The sequence below is a fragment of the Callorhinus ursinus genome, unplaced genomic scaffold, assembly GCF_003265705.2.
Source record: "Callorhinus ursinus isolate GAN/ISIS: 27379988/994484 unplaced genomic scaffold, GSC_fseal_2.0 scaffold8, whole genome shotgun sequence".
NCBI lineage: Eukaryota > Metazoa > Chordata > Mammalia > Carnivora > Otariidae > Callorhinus > Callorhinus ursinus.
This window is the reverse complement of record NW_027397070.1, coordinates 45,504,228-45,523,260: the sequence shown is the minus strand read 5'-3', so window position 1 is coordinate 45,523,260 and position 19,033 is coordinate 45,504,228. Positions and strand designations below refer to the sequence as shown.

The 19,033-nt window shown below is 36.5% G+C and overlaps 1 protein-coding gene across 21 annotated transcripts in view; it reads left to right on the top strand.

Annotated features, from left to right (window-relative positions):
• The window catches only part of NUMB (NUMB endocytic adaptor protein), a 175,358-nt gene that overhangs the window by 60,015 nt on the left and 96,310 nt on the right, over positions 1-19,033 (top strand). For 18 of the 21 annotated variants that reach the window (XM_073895499.1, XM_025869714.2, XM_025869716.2 and 15 more), the window contains one exon: positions 13,671-13,755. The exons of the other annotated variants lie outside the window; for them this stretch is intronic. The gene's annotated coding sequence lies outside the window, so the exon portion shown is untranslated. The remainder of the gene's footprint in view (positions 1-13,670; positions 13,756-19,033) is intronic. 21 annotated transcript variants of the gene reach the window in all.

The following is a 19,033-nucleotide window of genomic DNA, read 5'->3' as shown; positions in this document are numbered from 1 at the left end:
CTGAGCCACCCAAGCACCCCCCAATAGTTTATTTTTGCCTTTGTTTCCCTTGCCTCAGGAGACATCCAAAAACATGTTGCTACGTCCAATGTCAGAGAAATTGCTGCCTGTGTTCTCTTCTGGGATTTTTATGGTTTCAGGTCTCACGTTAGGTCCTTACTCCATTTTGAGTTTATTTTTGTATAGGGTGTTAGAAAGTGGTCCAGTTTCATTCTTTTGCTTGTAGCTGTCCAGGTTTCCCAGTGCCATTTGTTGAAGAGACTGTCCTTCCCATTGGATGTTTCCTGCTTTGTCAAAGATTAATTGATCATATAGTTGTGGGTTTATTTCTGGGTATTCTGTTATATGGATCTATGTGTCTACTTTTGTGCCAGTACCATACTGTTTTGATTACCACAGATTTTTAATATAACTTGAAATCCAGAATTGTGAATTAAAGTCCAGTTTTGTTTTTCAAGATTGCTTTGGCTATTCGGGGTCTTTTGTGGTTCCATACAAATTTTAGGATTATTTGTTCTAGTTCTGTGTAAAATGCTGTTGGTATTTTGATAGGGATTACATCAAATCTGTATGTTGCTTTGAGTAGTATGGCCATTTTTTTTTTAAGATTCTATTTTTATGTAATGTCTACATCCAACATTGGCGCTCCAACTCACAACCCTGAGATCAAGGGTGTCATGCTGTACTGACTGAGCCAGCCAGGTACCCTAGGTAATATGGCCATTTTAACAATATTTGTTCTTTGGGGCGCCTGGGTGGTTCAGTCGTTAAGAGTCTGCCTTGGGGGCGCCTGGGTGGCTCAGTTGGTTAAGCGACTGCCTTCGGCTCAGGTCATGATCCTGGAGTCCCTGGATCGAGTCCCGCATCGGGCTCCCTGCTCAGCAGGGAGTCTGCTTCTCCCTCTGACCCTCCCCCCATCTCATGTGCTTTCTCTCTCATTCTCTCTGTCTCTCAAATAAATAAATAAAAAAAATCTTTAAAAAAAAAAAAAAGAGTCTGCCTTGGGCTCAGGTCATGATCCCAGGGTTTTGGGATCGAGCCCTGCATCAGGCTCCCTGCTCAGCTCCCTGCTTCTCTCTCTCCCACTCCCCCTGCTTGTGTTCCCTCTCTCACTGTGCCTCTCTCTGTCAAATAAATAAATCGAATCTTTAAAAAAAACCACAACAACAATATTTGTTCTTCTAATCCGTGAGCGTGGAATATCTTTCCATTGCATTGTATCATCTTTGATTTCTTTCATCAGTGTATTAAAGTTTTCAGAGTACTGGTCTTTCATCTCCTTGGTTAAGTTTATTCCTAGGTATTTTATTATTTTTGGTGTAATTCCAAATGGGACTGTTTTCTTAATTTCTCTTTCTACTGCTTCATTATTAGTGTATAGAAATGCAAAGGACTTCCTATCTTCCCTTCTGGTAACCATCCATTTTATTCTTCCTAATGATTTTGTATCCCATGGCCTTACTGAATTCGTTTATCAGTTCCAGTAGTTTTTTGATGGAATCTGTGGTTTTCTATATATATATAGAATCATGTCATCTGCAAAGAGTGAAAGTTTTACTTCTTCCTTACCAATTTGGATGCCTTTTATTTCTTCTTCTTGTCTCATTGTTGTGGCTAGGACTTCCAATACTATGTTGAATAAAAGTGGTGAGAGTGGACATCCTTGTCTTGTTCCTGATCTTAAGGGAAAAGCTCTCAGTTTTCCACCATTGAGTATGATGCTAGCTCTGGGTTTTTCCATATATGGCCTCTTATATGCTGGGGTATGTTCCCCCTAAACCTGCTTTGTTGAGGGTTTTTATCATGAACAGATGTTGTGCTTTGTCAAGTGCTTTTTCTGCATCTATTGAAATGATCATGTTTTTTTATCCTTTCTCTTGTTGATGGAATGTATCATGTTGATTGATTTGCGAATATATTGAAGCACCCCTGCATCCAGGGATAAATCCAACTTGATCATGGTGAATGATTTTTCCATATATTGTTGAATTTGCTAAAATTTTGTTGAGGATTATTGCATCTATATTCATGAGAGGTATTGGCCTGTAGTTCTCTCTCTCTTTTTTTTTTGTAGTGTCTTTTTCTGGTTTTGGTATCAGAGTAATGCTGGCTTCAAAGAATGAATTTGGAAGCTTTCTGAAGGATATTTTTATTGGGCATATAATTCCAGCTTGGCAGTTATTTTCTTTCAGCATTTTAAATATATCCCATTGTCTTCTGATTCCACTTTTTTTTTTTTTTTTTTGCAAAGCAGTGTCTTTGGTTTTTATCCGTTTTAAATCTTCTAGGTGATTTTCTTTTTTTAAAAAATATTTTATTTATTTATTTGACAGAGAGAGGGAGAGAGCAAGAGAGGGGACAAAAGCAGGGGGAGTGGGAGAGGGAGAAGCAGGCTTCCCGCTGAACAGGGAGTCTGATGTGGGGCTTGGTCCCAGGAGCCTGGGATCATGATCTGAGCTGAAGGCAGACCCTTAAGGACTGAGCCACCGAGGCGCCCCTAGGTGATTTTCTTTGTGTTTAAGTTCCTTGAATTCCATAGACCCTTTTGAATCTGTAGCTTGATATCTTCTGTCAGGTTTGGAATATATTTAAAATATTGTTTCTGTCCCACTCTTTCACTCAGTCCTTCTGGGATTCTGGAGAGCTGTATGTTACATCTTTCTCTGTATCCTGTATGTCTCTAGTGTGCTTTCCTGTTTTCCATCTTTTTTGTTTTTGTTTTTGTCCTTTATGTGGATATTTTCTATTGACTTTTCTAGTTTAGTGTCCAGTCTGCTGTTACAAGCATCTGTTTTATTATTAATTTTATATTTATATATATTTTAATTTTAGAATTTCAATTATTTTTTATTTGTTTTTATAGATTTCTGTTCTCTGGTGAAATTCTCATCTTGTCATCTATTTTCCAGAACATTTTAATCACATTTTACTCTTTATTTATTTATTTTTTAACGATTTTATCCATTTATTTGAGAGAGAGAGCATGAGCCGGGGGCACAGGGAGGAGAGGGAGAAAGACTCCCCACTGAGCAGGGGGCTTGACATGGGACTCGATCCCAGGATCCTGAGATCATGACCCAAGCTGAGGGCAGATGCTTAACCAACTGAGCCACCCAGATGCCCCTAATCACAGTTATTTTAAAATCTGTATCTGATAATTAAACTGTCTGGATCCCCTTTTGGTCTTTTTTTATTGTCTGCTTTTTCTCTTGGTTTTCAGTCATTTGGTCCTGTCTCCTAGCATTCCTGGTAATTTTTTAAATGAATGTCAGACAATGTATATAAAAAATTATAGAGGGTCTTGATGATGATATTGTTCTCTAGAGAGGATTTAATTTTCTTGTAGTGGTAGTTAAAAGTAGGAGCAAATGACCTTAATTGAGTACAGGCTTGAGATGACTAGAGGCTTTGTTTTAGACTTCTGAAGGGCTGGTTTAAGTCCAGTTTCCCCTTACTCTGAGAGTTTTGTCCTTCAGAGGTATCAAATGGAATCCTGGGGTATTTGCCAGAGCTTGTCCTTCTTGGCAGGACTGAACTGTAATTTTTCTTTTCCGAGCACTGTGAGCCTACCCAAAGTTCTGCTTACCTTTTTTGCTGTAAAATAGGCTTGAAAAAAATTTTTTTTTGCCTTTTGCTCCGCACACAGGTTAGGATTCAGTAAATACCCTAAGGGCAAATGCAGTACAGAATGTCCAGTCTCATTTTTCTGTGCTTGCCTTTTCTGTGGAATTTCAGCCCTCAAATCCTGCCTGTCTTGATAAGCCCTGAGCTCTCATTTCTGTCTTTGCAGCCCTGTGAGACTGCCAAAAGGTCTAGTATGCCGCTAGTTGTCTCAGGAGGAAAAAGTAATGGAGAATGGCAGGCTCAACTCTGCATCTCCTTTTTCTCTGGTATTTTGGCTTCTCATGTCCTGCCTGCTTTCTGTATTTATTTTTTTGTTTTTAAATCCCATTTTTATACTTTTTCTTGCCAGGAGAATTGGTCAGATACAATCTATTGTATAATAATTTGTAATGGATGTCTATTATTAAATAATTTATTAAATAACCTAATAAGGCAATATTATAAACAGTTTTAAGCATATATTAATCATTGCAGTGAACTTGACAGATGAGGATCCTGCCCTCAAGTAGCTTTTATTCTTGCAGAGAAGAGAGGTATTAACTCTGTCTTCATTTATATTGTGATAAACCATAAAAGAGAAGTACAGGTTGTTACCTGCTTATTATAGTTTTAGTTCAGGTGAGGGAGGTGGTGGTCAAAGACAGTTACTTTGAGGAAGTGATATTTGAGCAGAGCTCTGAAGGATGAGTAGAATTAACTTAGGGAAAAGTAAGATGTTGTTAAAACTATGGATTAAAGAGGGGCACCTGTGTGGCTCAGTCAGTTAAGCGTCTGCCTTCCGCTCAGGTCATGATCCCAGGGTCCTGGGATTGAGTCCTGCCTCGGGCTCCCTGCTCAGTGGGAAGCCTGCTTGATACTGGAGAGAAGTCTTTTTGGCCTATTATAAGTACTTCTTTGGATCTGCCCCTCCCCCCTTTTTTTAACAGACTTTACTTCTAAGAGCACTTCTACATTCATAGCAAAATTAAACAGAAAGTACAGAGTTCACATATTCCTTCTGCCCCCACATATGCACAACCTCCCTGACTATTAACATTGGGCACTGGAGTGGTACATTTGTTACAATCGATGAAGTTATTGTGACATATCATTAATACCCAAAGTCCATAGTTTTCGTTAGGGTTCACTCTTTGTGTTACATATTAAATGAATTTTGACAAATACATAATGACCTGTATCTAAGATTACAATATTATACAGAATGGTTTCAGTGTCCTAAAACCTGTGTTCTGCCTGTATGTCTCTCAAAACCCTCTAGCCCTTGGCAGCCAACCCCTGTCATACAATATGTAGCCTTTTCTCTTAGTCTTACATACGTTTTCCCTTTGTCTTTTCTTGGTTTGGTAGCTCTTTTCTTTTTAGTGCTGAATATTATTCCATTCTCTGGATGTATCACAGTTTATTCATTTACCTACTGAAGGATTTCTTGGTTGCTTCCAAGTTTTAGCAATTATGAATTAAGCTGTTATAAACAACCATGTGCAGGTTTTGTGTGGATGTAAGTATTCAACTCCTTTGGATAAATACCAAGGAAGAGGATTGCTGGATCATATGGTAAGAGTATGTTTAGTTTTTAAGGAACTGCCAAACTGTCTTCCAAAGTAGCGGTACCATTTTGCATTCCCACCAAGAATAAATGAAAGTTACTGTTGCTCCACGTCCTTGCTAGAATTTGGTGGTGTTGGTGTTCTGGATTTTGGGCATTCTAATAATAGGTGTGTAGTGGTATCTCATTGTAATTTGTAGTTCCTGAATGACATATGATGTTGAACAGCTTTTTATATGTTGATCTGCCACCTGTATATCTTTGTTGAGATATTTGTCAAGTCTGTTGCCCACTTTTAAATCGAGTTGTTTTCTTATTGCTAAGTGTTAAGAGTTCTTTGTATATTTTGGATAATAGTCCTTTTTCAGATGTATCTTTTGCAAATATTTTCTCCCATTCTGTGGCTTGTCTTATTCTCTTGACAGTGTCTTATGCTGAGCAGAAGTTTTTAATTTTAAGGAAATCCAGCTCCTCAATTCTTTCTTTCACAGATCACACCTTTGGTCTTGCATTTAAAAAGTCATTATTATACCCTAAGTGATCTAGGTTTCTTCCTGTTATCGTCTAGTAATTTCATAGTTATGCATTTTATATTTAGGTCTATGATCCATTTTGAGTTAATTTTTGGAGAAGGCTGTAAAGTCTATGTCTAAATTTTTTTTCTAGTTCTAGTACCATTTGTTAAGATTGTATTTTCTCCATTGTATCGTCTTTTCTGTTTTATATGAAAGATCAGTTAACTGTATGTGGGCTTTAAATTTTTGAATGAGTTTGTCATATCCACAAAATAATTTGCTGGGATTTTGATTGGAATTGTATTGAATCTATAGCTCAAGTAGGGAAGAATTGATATCTTGACAGTCTTCCCATCCATGAACATGGGCTATTTCTACATTAATTTAGTTTATCTTTAATTTTGTTCATTAGGGTTTTGTAGTTTTCCTTATATAGATCTTATACATATTTTGTTCAATTGCCCTAAATCATACCTGAGTGTCTAATTTTTTAAGGTGCTCATATAAATGTATTGTTTTAAATTTTAAATTCCACTTGTTCGTTGCTGGTTTATAGGCAGTTGATTGACTTTTGTGTATTAACCTTGTATCCTGCAACTTTGCTGTAATTGCTTATTAGTTCCAAAAGTTCTTTTTTTTTAATTCTTTTGGATTTTCTGCTTATGCAATCATGTCATCTGTGAACAAAGACAGTTTTATTTCTTCCTTCCCAGTATGTATACATTTTATTTCCTTTTCTTGTCTTTTTTCATTAGCCTGGACTTCCAATATAATGTTAAAAAGGAGTGGTGAGAGGAGACATCTTTGCCGTGTTTTTGATCTTATCAGGAAGCCTTCTAGGTTCTCACCATTAAGTATGATGTTAGCTGTAGGTTTTTGTGGATTGAGGAAATTCCCCTCTATTCCTAGTTCGCTAAAGAGTTTTTATCATAAATGAATTTGGATTTTGTCAAATGCTTTTTCTGTATCTATTGATATGATCACGTGTCTTTGCTTTTTTAACTTGTTAATGTGATGGATTACATTAAATGATTTTTGAATGTTGAATCAGCCTTGAATACCTGAGATAAATCCCACTTGGTTGTGGTGTAAAATTTATTTTATACATTGTTGGGTTCAACTTGCTAATATTTTTCATCACATTTCATTAATAATTGGCTCCCTCATGGCATGCTGATCAAATATTCAGTTAAAGCTTTGAAAAATAATATATATGTTGGATGACAGAATTGAAGACCAGTTTTTTTCCTCTATAGGCTGAATTGGCTAAATCTGCAAGATAGAATTTAAAGCACATTATATAAAGATTTTTGAGAATCAATTTAATGTGCACAGGTAATGGCACAAACTCTCTGAGTTGTAATCCCAGCTTTCGCATTTGTACACTGTGTAACCTCAAGCCAGTTATTTAACCTCTCCATGTCTTGGTTTCTTCATCTATAAAATGGTGGTAATAATGTTACTTATCACATAGGGTTGTTATGAAATATAAAAAAAGTAATATATGTTAAGTCTCATAAAACAATAGCTGGCACTTAGAGCTAATTAAATGTTACCTGTGATTATTATACAGTTCTGCACTTAGATTCAGTCTCAGTTGTTTAAGATGTGAGTGTTAGGACTTACCACAACTGAGAAAGATATCTTAGTCTTTTGTGGATTGTAAACTCAGGAGTGATAGTATGGTTTGGATAGGATAAGAGTTAATGTAGTTTAAGGGTCTAAAAGAGTGGTTACCAGCCTTGATACTGCCTATACCATTTCCCACTAATTTAGTTTGAAGAAGAATTAAAATTTAATATTTCTGAGTTTGCCAGAGTCTAGGAGAAATATTACTTACAAAGAAGAGGAGCTGGATTGAGGAAACCAACCAAAACATTCTTGGATTTTGGCATAAGATCCTGTAAAAGAAGGAGGGAAAAGTTTCATGCCTTTCTTTCTGGTGGCCTGTCCCTGACCTGTAGACACAGGGTTAGCACTGAGTGGAAAATTGGGCTGCTCTTCTTCTCTTCTAGTGACTGCCAGACTTAAAAAAAATTATTTATATAAAAGAAAGGCTTCCTGGGGCGCCTGGGTGGCTCAGTTAGTTAAGTGACTGCCTTCGGCTCAGGTCATGGTCCCAACGTCCTGGGATTGAGCCCCGCATCGGGCTCCCTGCTCTGCAGGAAGCCTGCTTCTCCCTCTCCCACTCCCCCTGCTTGTGTTCCCTCTCTCGCTGTGTCTCTCTCTGTCAAATAAATAAATAAAATCTTTTAATAAAAAAAAAAGAAAGTCTTCCTTTCTCACACCTAAACTGAACACCCTAATAGTGCAAACTGTGTTCCTTTCCCCCCACCCAGATATTTAATGCCTTTACCTTATTGAAGTTTTTCCATAACTTTTACCTTTTAACTAATAATATAATTTACTTATTAGAATTAAAGTCCCACAAAAGCTTTTTTCACTGAAGCACCTAGAACAATGCCTGGGATAGCATAGATGCTCAGTAAATATTTGCTGAGTGAGCTGAATGAACCACAATCTCAGGCTGAACCTCAATGTATTACATCCATATGAGCATAGGAGCTTTAAATGGAGCCAGGGCAGGGACTTAGAGTTCTCTCCATTGGTTCCTGTCCTCTTCCACCCTGTGGCATCTCTCTGAGTGTCACAGTTTGAAAACTGTTTTACGGGTGATGATCTGTGTAAGATTGCTGGAGTAGGGCTCACCCATTTTATCTTTCTTTTAATATCTAGAAATAGTAATTCCCAGAAAACAGCTGGGCCTGAGTGGGGTGATGTTGGATACTTGGAGTTGGCTACAGAAAGGCTCATTTCTTATGGGAAATATACTTCCTAAACTGTCGAGCTCTATTACTACAAGCTCTGGTTGAGAGAGAATGGCTGGTAGCAATGTGTATGCTATCAGTTCAGAATATAGGGAATATTGTCATGCTGATGTTTTAGATATTTAAAATCAGAAAATATAATAAAGATGAAGATAAATCTGAAGTATAAATAGAAAACAAATGAACCTGTGTTTCAAGTGAATAATGTAACCACACTGAAGATAACTGAAGATAAGATAGTACAAATTTTTCAAACTCAAGATAAAAAGAACTATAAACAAATAAGGAACGCTAGTTTATAGGCTGGTTTTTTGTGATGGTATAAATTGGCAATTTTAAAACTATTTTTTTTCTTTCTTTTTTTTTGACTATTTTTTCTTTTTTTCTTTTTTAAGATTTATTTACTTATTTTGAGAGAGTGAGAGAGAGAGAGAGAGAGAGAGTATAGGGGGGGGGAGGGTTAGGGAGGGTTAGAGGGAGAAGCAGGCTCCTTGCCGAGCAGGGAGCCCGATGCAGGACTCGATCCCGGGACTCCAGGATCATGACCTGAGCCGAAGGCAGTCACTTAACCAACTGAGCCACCCAGGTGCCCTTGACTATTTTCTATTTTAAGATTGAGTAATGTAATGGGGGAGAAGGGAAGGTTCCTCCTTAAGATTGCAAATAAATGTAGAACTGTTGGAATTAAGGCAGACACTTAAGGACTGAGCCACCCAAGCGTCTGCCTTCAGCTCAGGTCATCATCCCAGGGTCCTGGGATCGAGCCCCACGTTGGGCTCCCTGGTCGGCGGGATGCCTGCTTCTCCCTCTCCCACTCCCCCTGCTTGTGTTCCCTCTCTCGCTGTGTCTCTCTCTGTCAAATAAATAAAATCTTAAAAAAAAAAAAAAAAGAACTGTTGGAATTAGAAAATGACCACTTCAGAACAATTTAAATAGTACTTTCACACAAGAATAATTTGCAGGTACCAAACTGTTGGGTGAAAGTTTGATGAGGAGTGTGATATTTACATAGCTTCAAGATAATTCCTTACAGAATACTAACTTACTACAAAGAGAAAAACAGTAACTTTACAGTGGAGAAACTTGGCAGGATACCCCTTAACCAAGTGATCAAAGTTAGCATCACTGATGATAGGACACAGTAACCTCTTGAAGCTTTTGATACATGTGTGAAGGACCCAATGTTACTTTGTGACATTCCTGCAGAAAATGCATAGCCTGAATTTAAACAGGAGAGAGCATCAGACAAATGTAAATTGAAGGATGTTCTATAAAATAATTGGTCTGTATTCTTTAAAAATATTAGTCTTAAAAAACATAGACTGAGGAACTGTTCCTTAAGATAGGATTCTAAGGAGACATTACCACTAAATGCAGTGCATGATCCTGAATTGGATTCTGGACTGGGGAAATCAACAGCTTTAAAGGACATTTTTAAGTCAGTTAGTGGCATTTGAATATGGACTCTAATTATGTAACAGAAATTTTAACATTGATACAATACTGATTTGGTTAGCTGTACTGTGGTTATCTCTCTGTCTTCCTAGGAAGATACATGGAAACATTGAGTGCTAAAATGGTACAATGTGGGGCGCCTGGGTGGCTCAGTCAGTTAAGCGTCTGCCTTCGGCTCAGGTCATGATCCCAGGGTCCTGGGATCCAGCCCTGCATCGGGCTCCCTGCTCTGCGGGAAGCCTCCTTGTCCCTCTCCCACTCCCCCTGCTTGTGTTCCCTCTCTCACTGTCTCTGTCAAAAAATAAATAAAACCTTCAAAAAAAAAAATGGTACAATGTCTGCAACTCACATGGTTCAGAAAAAAAGGTGTGAAAGAGAGAATGACAAAGCAAATGGGATAAAATGTAAATAATTGGTGGTATTTGCAAGTTATATAAAGCTAAAAAGTTACCTAAAAATTCCCAAGTTACAGTCATCTTTTCATATATGGGAGTTGTGATTGAACAACTAGATTTTATTATTTATAGAATCATTTAAAAGTACAAAAAATTTTCTCATCACTTAGAGAAAGTAAAATAGTGAAGGAAATGCTGATTAAGTAAAAAAATTCCAAACTGTTAAGATACAGAGCAGAAGGACCTGAATTTTTGTTTGGAGTTCTGTCATGACCAAGTAACCTCATTGAGCACCTCACTGTCCTATATTCATTTCCTTTGACATGTGTACAGTAGGTTTTTTAAAGGACTTCTAAACATTTCCTATATAACTAATAAGTTTTCTTTAAAAAGTGTGCTTTGTAAAAATCAGATTGCCATGTTCCAGACAAATACTTTAGTAAATTTATTAAGAAAATTTGAAGACCATTTTAAAATTTTTTTGTTTATATTTTGAAAGTTTTTATTTAAATTCCAGTTAGTTAACTTACAGTGTAATATTAGTTTGAGATGTACAATTTAGTGATTCAACAATTCCATACATCACTTGGTGGTCATCACAACAAGTATGTTCCTCAGTCCCCATCACCTGTTTAACCCATCCCTCCACACACCTCCCTTCTGGTAACCATCAGTTTGTTCTCTATAGCTAAGAGTCTGTTTCTTGTTTTGTGTGTGTGTCTCTCTCTCTCCTTTTCCTCCTTTGCTCATTTGTTTCTTAAATTCCAGATATGAGTGAAATCATATGGTATTTGTCTTTCACTGACTGACTTATTTCACTTAGCATAATACTGTCCAGCTCCATCCGTGTTGTTGCAAATGGCAAGATTTCATTCTTTTTTATGGCTGAGTAATAGTCCACTATACACATGTACCACATCTTTATTCATCAATCAGTGGATACTTGGGCTGCTTCCATATCTTGGCTATTATAAATAATGCTACTGTAAACATAGGAGTGCATGTATTCCTTTGAATTAGTGTTTTTGTATTCTTTGGGTAAATACCCAGTAGTGCAATTGCTGGATTGTAGGGTAGTTCTATTTTTTTACTTTTTGAGGAACCTGCATACTGTTTTCCACAGTGGCTGCACCAGTTTGCATTTCCATCAACAGTGCACAAGTGTTCCTTTTTCTCCACATCCTCACCAACACCTGCTGTTTGGTGTGTTGTTGATTGTTGATTTTAGCCATTCTGACAGGTGTGAGCTGATATCTCACTGTGATTTTGATTTGAGTTTCCCTGAGGATTAGTGATGATGAGCATCTTTTCATGTGTCTGTTGGCATTTTTGCAATTATTTTTGTTACAAGGGAATATTTTGGGGAGTGGAAGTTCTTTATTAAATCTTTAGCTACAGTGACATACAACATTTTAATAATTTTTATGTAATAAATTATTTTAATACTTGGTATAATTTTTATTAGACTGGTGACATTCATAAAAACTCACCTTGATAATAGTATCAGTGAGCTTCTAATAAAATTATTCTGTAGGGTTTATGTAAGACATTATTCCTATCATTCCTTAAAAAAAAAAGGTTTTTACCAAGGTTCTAAAAATGAGGCATATTCAAATACATTGCTTACAGTTTTTCTTTGTTCTAGAAATTTGTGAAATAAAGATTATTTAAAGGTATTTTTTTCATACTTTTCTGGATTAAAACAAATTTTGAGTATAGTTGATATACAATGTATTAGTTTCAGGTGTGTAGTATAATGATTCAACAAGTTTATATATTATGCTATGTTCACCACAAGTGTAGCTACCATTTGTCACCATACAACACTATTATAGTACCATTCACTGTATTCCTTTTAGTCCCATGATTTATTCATTCCATATCCAAAAACCTGTATTTCCCACTCTCCTTCATCCATTTTGCCCAACTCCCTACCCTCCTCCTCTCTGGCAACCATCAGTTTGCTCTCTGTATTTATAGATCTGATTCTGTTTTTGTTTGCTTATTTATTTATTTTTAGATTATACATAAGTAAAATCATATAGTATTTGTTTTTCTCAGTCTGACTTATTTCACTTAGTATAATACCCTCTAGGCCCATCCATGTTGTCTCAAATGGCATGATCTCATCCTTTTTTATGGCTGAATAGTATTCTGTTTACACACACACACACACACACACACGTGTCTTTCTTACCCATTTGTCTGTTGATGACACTTAGGTTGCTTCCGTATCTTGGCTGTTGTAAATAGTATTGCAATAAACAGGACTGCAAATAAAAAAAAATAAAAAAATAAAAAAAGGTTTTTTATATTGTATTACTAAAACCACCCCCTTCAAATAAACACCTAACTGTATAACAAATAGATAATGTTATAAATAATTTACTGGTAAATTCAGATATTAATAGAAATGTGTTTATTAATTATAAAATTATTTGATTGAGATTCCAAAGTCAGCAATAGTGACACTTTAACTTGTTTGACCAGTGAAATGCTACTTAAAATGCAGTAGTCATGGGGTGCCTGGGTGGCTCAGTCAGTTAAGCGTCTGCCGTCGGCTCAGGTCATGATCCCAGGGTTCTGGGATCGAGCCCCACATCGGGCTCCCTGCTCTGAGGGAAGCCTGCTTCTCCCTCTCCCACTCCCCCTGCTTGTGTTCCCTCTCTCACTGCGTCTCTCTCTGTCGAAGAAATAAAGAAATAAATAAAATCTTTAAAAAAAATGGAGTAGCCATTCCTACCAATACTACCATATTGGTAGTAACAATAGTTCTACCCTGCTTTGATGGCATGTCTTTTTTTTTCCTCCTTATAAAAATTCCTTCCTTCCTTCCATTGCCAGGAATCACTCCTTGTTGACACAGCTCTTCATATTTTGGGCTCCTTGAATACTTACTACCAGTGTTAGAAAGGATATGTGTGGAATGGAATTTGTGGGAGTTGTCAGCAAACAACAATGTTTATTCTGTTTGTCTCTTTCTTTGTGTGTATACAGTATTTCATATTTCAAAGATTCAGTAATTTACCTCTTAGGCATTTGACTTGTATCTAGAGGCATTATTTATTAGAATTAGAGGAGATTGTGGTTCTACATTAGTGTGTGGATTTTAGAGTTTCTGCGGTAACTTGGAGTGGTCATCTTTCTTATATCATTAGGATAAAGTCCTGTTTTCTGGGGGAAATTGAGGACCTCCTCTTTGTATTTTGTATACCTGTGTTTTGTTTGGAATTACTCTATCAGTGCAATGTAGCAATTATGTTACTAACAACAATTTTGTGAGATGTTTATTATTCTCATTTTACAGATGAGGAAACTGAGGCTTGGTGAAGTTACGAAACTTGTCCAAAGTCACACAGCTTGTAAAGGGCACAGCCAAGATTCAGAGCCAGGTCTGTCCAACTTCAAAACTCTTAATTATAGCCATGAAACTTTGAAATAGCTGTTAAGTATTAACCTATGATAAGTTGTATTGCTCTTAATATTGCTTAACTGTTGTTAACTGTTACTGATAATTTTTTTAATGGTGAGTTTTTTGTCTATGATAATTTTATGTATCTTTTAAATATTGTGAAAAAAGGTGTAATGTAGTAATTGAGGGTCTGGGCTCTGGAGACAGACTCCTGGGTATGAATCCCTAAGCTTTTCCACTTACTTGTGTGACATTGGGAAAGTGACTTAACTTTTTCTGTACCTCAGTTTTCCTTCCTGTAAAATGGTGATAGTAATATCCACCTGGTAAAGTTGTTGTGAAGATTGAATTATTTAGAATATACAAAAGCACTTAAAACAGTCCCTGACGTACAGTAAGCATTCAATAAATGTTAGCTACTGGTATTATCATCTCCTAGCAGTTAGTAAAACAAATGATTGTTACTTCTAATTCTATTAGGAATTTGAATAAGGAAAGTTTAAGCAGCAATATAAGATATCACAAAATTCACATAAACCGAAATTAAATTTGAGTAAGTTAGACCTAAGGAAAATCATACATTTGATCAATTTTAGATCTATGGTAGAGCAAACTGGGGAACTGCTTATGGATCTCACAAGTAGAAGTATATTTTATGTATGAGGATTGTACATAGGTCCACTATAGATACCCTATGAGCCCCATATGATCATTGTATTATGAATGTGTTTTGTCTGTTTTCCTCTTACAGATGCAATTTATATTCAGAATAAATGTTTACACTTTTAGGTGGCTTTTAAGGAGATATTTTGGCAATGTTCACATGTAATTACCAAGAAGCAAAACCTTATGTGTTATGTAAAATGTTAGCAACATTTCATCACTTGCAGGAGTAGTTACCAGAACTTACATTGGGTTGAATGTGCACACTGATTGTTCTTTGAACCAGTGGGGCCACAGCACATTCAGCTAGAACTCAGCCGTGTACTCATCATATACTCTTCACTCATACTTCTTGATCGCAACTGTAAGAATTCTAAAATGCCATATCCACTATTACTACAATTTAGTTAAAATATCTGTGATTAGTGACTAAGAAGTTTACACCAATTGCAAAAATACCCATAAATGGTAGTAATTTAGTCAAGGTATGCAAATATTCCAAAGCTATAATTTTAAAATGGGACTTGCCTTGTAGGGCACCTGGGTGCCTCAGTCACTTAAGCGTCTGACTTCGGCTCAGGTCATGATCTCAGGGTCCTGGGATTGAGCCCCATGTCGGGCTCCCTGCTCAGCAGGGAGTCTGCTTGTCCCTCTCCCTCTGCCCCTCTCCCTACGTATGCTCTCACTCTCTGTCTCTATGTCTTTCTCCCAAGTAAATAAATAAAATCTTTAATAAATAAATAAATAAAATGGGGCTTGCCTTGTATATGAGCCCAAGATCTCTTTAACCTTTTTTTTAAAGATCTTTGTAACTTTTAATATACACATGCATTTAATTCTCTTTATTTCATGATACTGAGTCTTACTATCCTTGAACATGGTATGTCTTTCTAGTTATTTAAATATTTAAAAATACCTCTCAGTAAAGTTTTTTTCTTTTTCTCCATAAATCTCTCTCAGGTCTTCTCTTTGAATGATTAGATATCATATTTCTTGTTACTATCATAAATAGTATATTTTTCCTCTTTTGTTTTTCCTTTCCATTTCTATTTGCTGATGTAAGCTTTTTTGGTATATAATACAGATCTATGTTCATTCACCTTATTAAATTATTTTATTAAAATACTGTGAATGCAAATTGTGTCTTCCTTCCCAGTAGTTACATCTTTTCTTTTTTTTGCCTTACTGTGCTAATTAGGACTTCCAGTACAGTATTCAATACAAGCATTAATAGTGGGCATTCTTATGTTGCACTTAATTTTTAAAAGCAAGTGCTTCTTATGTTTCACTATTAAGAATAGTGTTTACTGTAGATTTTTGATAGATGCTGTATGGGTTAAAGATATTTTTTTTTTATTTTTTAAAGATTTTATTTATTTGACAGTTAGAGACATAGCAAGAGAGGAAACACAAGCAGGGGGAGTGAGAAAGGGAGAAGTAGGCTTCCCGTGGAGGAGGGAGCCCAATGCGGGGCTCTGTCCCAGGACCCTGGGATCATGACCTGAGCCGAAGGCAGATGCTTAACGACTGAGCCACCCAGGCATCCCGTTAAAGACATTTCTGTTGCTAGTTGGCTGAGATGTTTTTGTTTGTGAAGAACGAATATTAAGTCTTATCACTTTTTCTATACTTGTGAGAAGATCCTATGGTTGTCCTTCCTTATTCTCTTAAGGTGGTGAATGGCATTTATAGGTTTTCTAATGTTGAATTATCCTTGCATTGCTGGAATGAACCAAACTTAATATGATGGTCTTTTTTCATATACAAGTGGATTTAGTTTATTAGTATTTCATTTAGAATTTTGCATCTAAGTGCATGGGTGATATTGGCCCATAATTTTATTTCTTATGTTATCTTTGATTTTGGTATTCAGATTATAGCAGCCTCAAAGAATGAGTTGGGAACTATTCCTTTCCTTCCCCTGCCTCCCCTAAGGGTTTACATAAGATTGGAATGATCTGTTTCTTGAAAGTTTGGTCGAACTTCTGTTCCAACTGTCTGGGCTTAGTATTTTTTTGAGGAGGTATGTATTCAGTTTTCTAAATGGTTTTATTTAAAATTTCTGTTTCTAGTTAGGGCAGTTTTTAGAAAAAAAAATTTCTTTTTTAGGAATCCATCCATTTTGTATTTGGCATAAAGTTGTTCATTCTTATGTTTTAAATTTCTGCTTAATATTTCTCTCTTTTTTATTCCTAATATTTTTTGTGACTTCTGTTTTCCTTCATCAGTCTTATTAGAGGGTTTATATATTTTCTTAGCTTTATCAAAAACCAGTGCTTGACTTTGATTTTTTCTATTATATGTTTTATTTTTTTATTAATTTTTGGCCTTTCTCCTTTACACATTTTTTTTTTAAGATTTTATTTATTTGACACAGAGAGAGACACAGCGAGAGAGGGAACACAAGGAGGGGCAGTGGGAGAGGGAGAAGCAGGCCTCCTGCAGAGCAGGGAGCCCAATGTGGGGCTTGACCCCAGGACCCTGGGATCATGACCTGAGCTGAAGGCAGACACTTAAGGACTGAGCCACCCAGGCACCCCTCCTTTACACACTTTTTAAGTGAAAAGCAGAATCTAACATTAGGGTATCTCATATTTTCCAAGGACAGGATTTCAGTAGGCCTTGGGAACAGCTGGACCCAGGGGCTTACAGTGATACCAGGACCTTCTTTCTTTCTTTTTCCTTTGAGTCTTCCTTTCCTCTTGTTGTCCACTGACTTTTCTACTCTTCAGTCTACGTGGCAGAAAATGGTGACAGTGAACCTCTGAATTTGGTGTCAGTTCCAACTTTGTGTGCTCTTGATTCTGATTTTTCCATCTGGATCACTTCTTTTTGGAGATTTTTTTTCTTTAGAATTCTCTTTAATGGTATTTCTGTAGTAAATTCTCAGCTATGAAATCTATGAAATTCTCAGTCTGAAATCTGTGTCACTTTTTTTGGATAGATATTTCATTAGGTATAAAATTATGGGCTGGCAGTGTTTTTGTAATCATTGTAAGAGATAATTCCACTCTCTTTTTGGTTTTCATTATTGCTGTTGATAAATCAGCTGCCTAATAATTATTCATTTAAGTATATGTGTTTTGTTTTGTTTTTACATCTTGCTGCTTTTGAACTCTTTATTTTTTGGTTTTCTGAAGTTTCATATGATGTGCCTAGGTATAGATTTCTTTTTATTTATCCTGTGTGAGACTTTTACTGTGAATTGCTTATTTTCCCTGGAAAAAATATTTGTGGTTCTTCTTTGAGGCCCAAGAAGGAAACACATTGCTTCAAGAGGATATACCTTTAGTTTTTTCCCCCCAGATATCGCAAGGTACTGCAATTTGGTGACTAAATTTATCCTTTGAGGTTTTGGACCACCCTATGGGGGTGACTTTGGATTGCAAATATGTGTCTGGGCCTGCTCGTCTTTACAACCTCTTAGGAATCCTTGTTGTCTTCTGCATCCGGAAGACAAATTTCCTCATCCTTTGGTGATGAAGGGGTGGCCTGGGTTTACTTTTCCTGTTCAGTCTTTTCCTGAGCATGAAACTTTTGGATGGGGGGGGGTCCCAGCTTTGTGGAAAAAGGATCTCTTGTTAGATTTTCCATTTGGGGTAGGTCTTATTCTTTGATTTCTCTTCTCTCCCAAGAGATTATCAAAATTAAAGCTTAATTTGGTGAGTTAGGCAGATGTATACGAGATAAAAACAGTTTCATTATGCCACTTATCTCTTTGAGTTTCTGCTTTCTCATAGATTTCGGTCTTGTTATTCCTTTATGATCTTGTCAGCTCTTCAGTGCTTTTAATATTTTTTGAAATAAAATTTTACCCATCACTTTTAGCTGTTTTCAGTGAGAGAATTGGGTGAATAATCTAGCCTAGTGTGTTACTGGAAGTGGAATTTTATTCAAATTTCTTTGGGTTTTCTTTTTCTGATTCCTTCAGATAGATGCTTACTTCAGCAATTGTTAGGCTTTTTTCTAACATAAGCATTTAAAAAAAAAAGATTTTATTTATTTAGTTATTTGAGAGAGAGAGAGAGAGAACAAGCAGGGGGAGGAGTAGAGGGAGAGGGACAAGCAGACTCTGCCCTGAGCTTGGAGCCTGAGGTAGGGCTCGATCCCACCAACCTGAGATCATGACCTGAGCTGAAACCAAGACCCAGATGCTCAATTGACTGAGCCACCCAGGTGCCCCTCTAATATAAGCGTTTAAAGCTATACAGTTTATAAGTTGTTCATAAGGTTTGAAACGGAATATTTTCATTGTTATTACTATTTTTTTAGAGGGGGAGGGGCAAGGCAGGGTTGGGGAGAGAGGGAGAGAGAGAGAATCCCAAGCAGGCTCCATGCTCAGTGCAGAGTCTGATACAGGGCTTGATCCCATGATCCCTAGATCGTGACCTGAGCTGAAGTCAAGAGTTAGACACTTAACTGACTGAGCCACCCAGGTGCCCCTAATTATTTTTAACCATATGTATTTAAGGTTTTTAATTTGCTATTATAATTTTTAGTTATACTTTTTTAAATCACAACCTATGATCCACAAGTCAGTCAGTGAGTTTTGAAGTATGTAGATTTTAAAAGATTTATCTTTTTATTGTATTTAA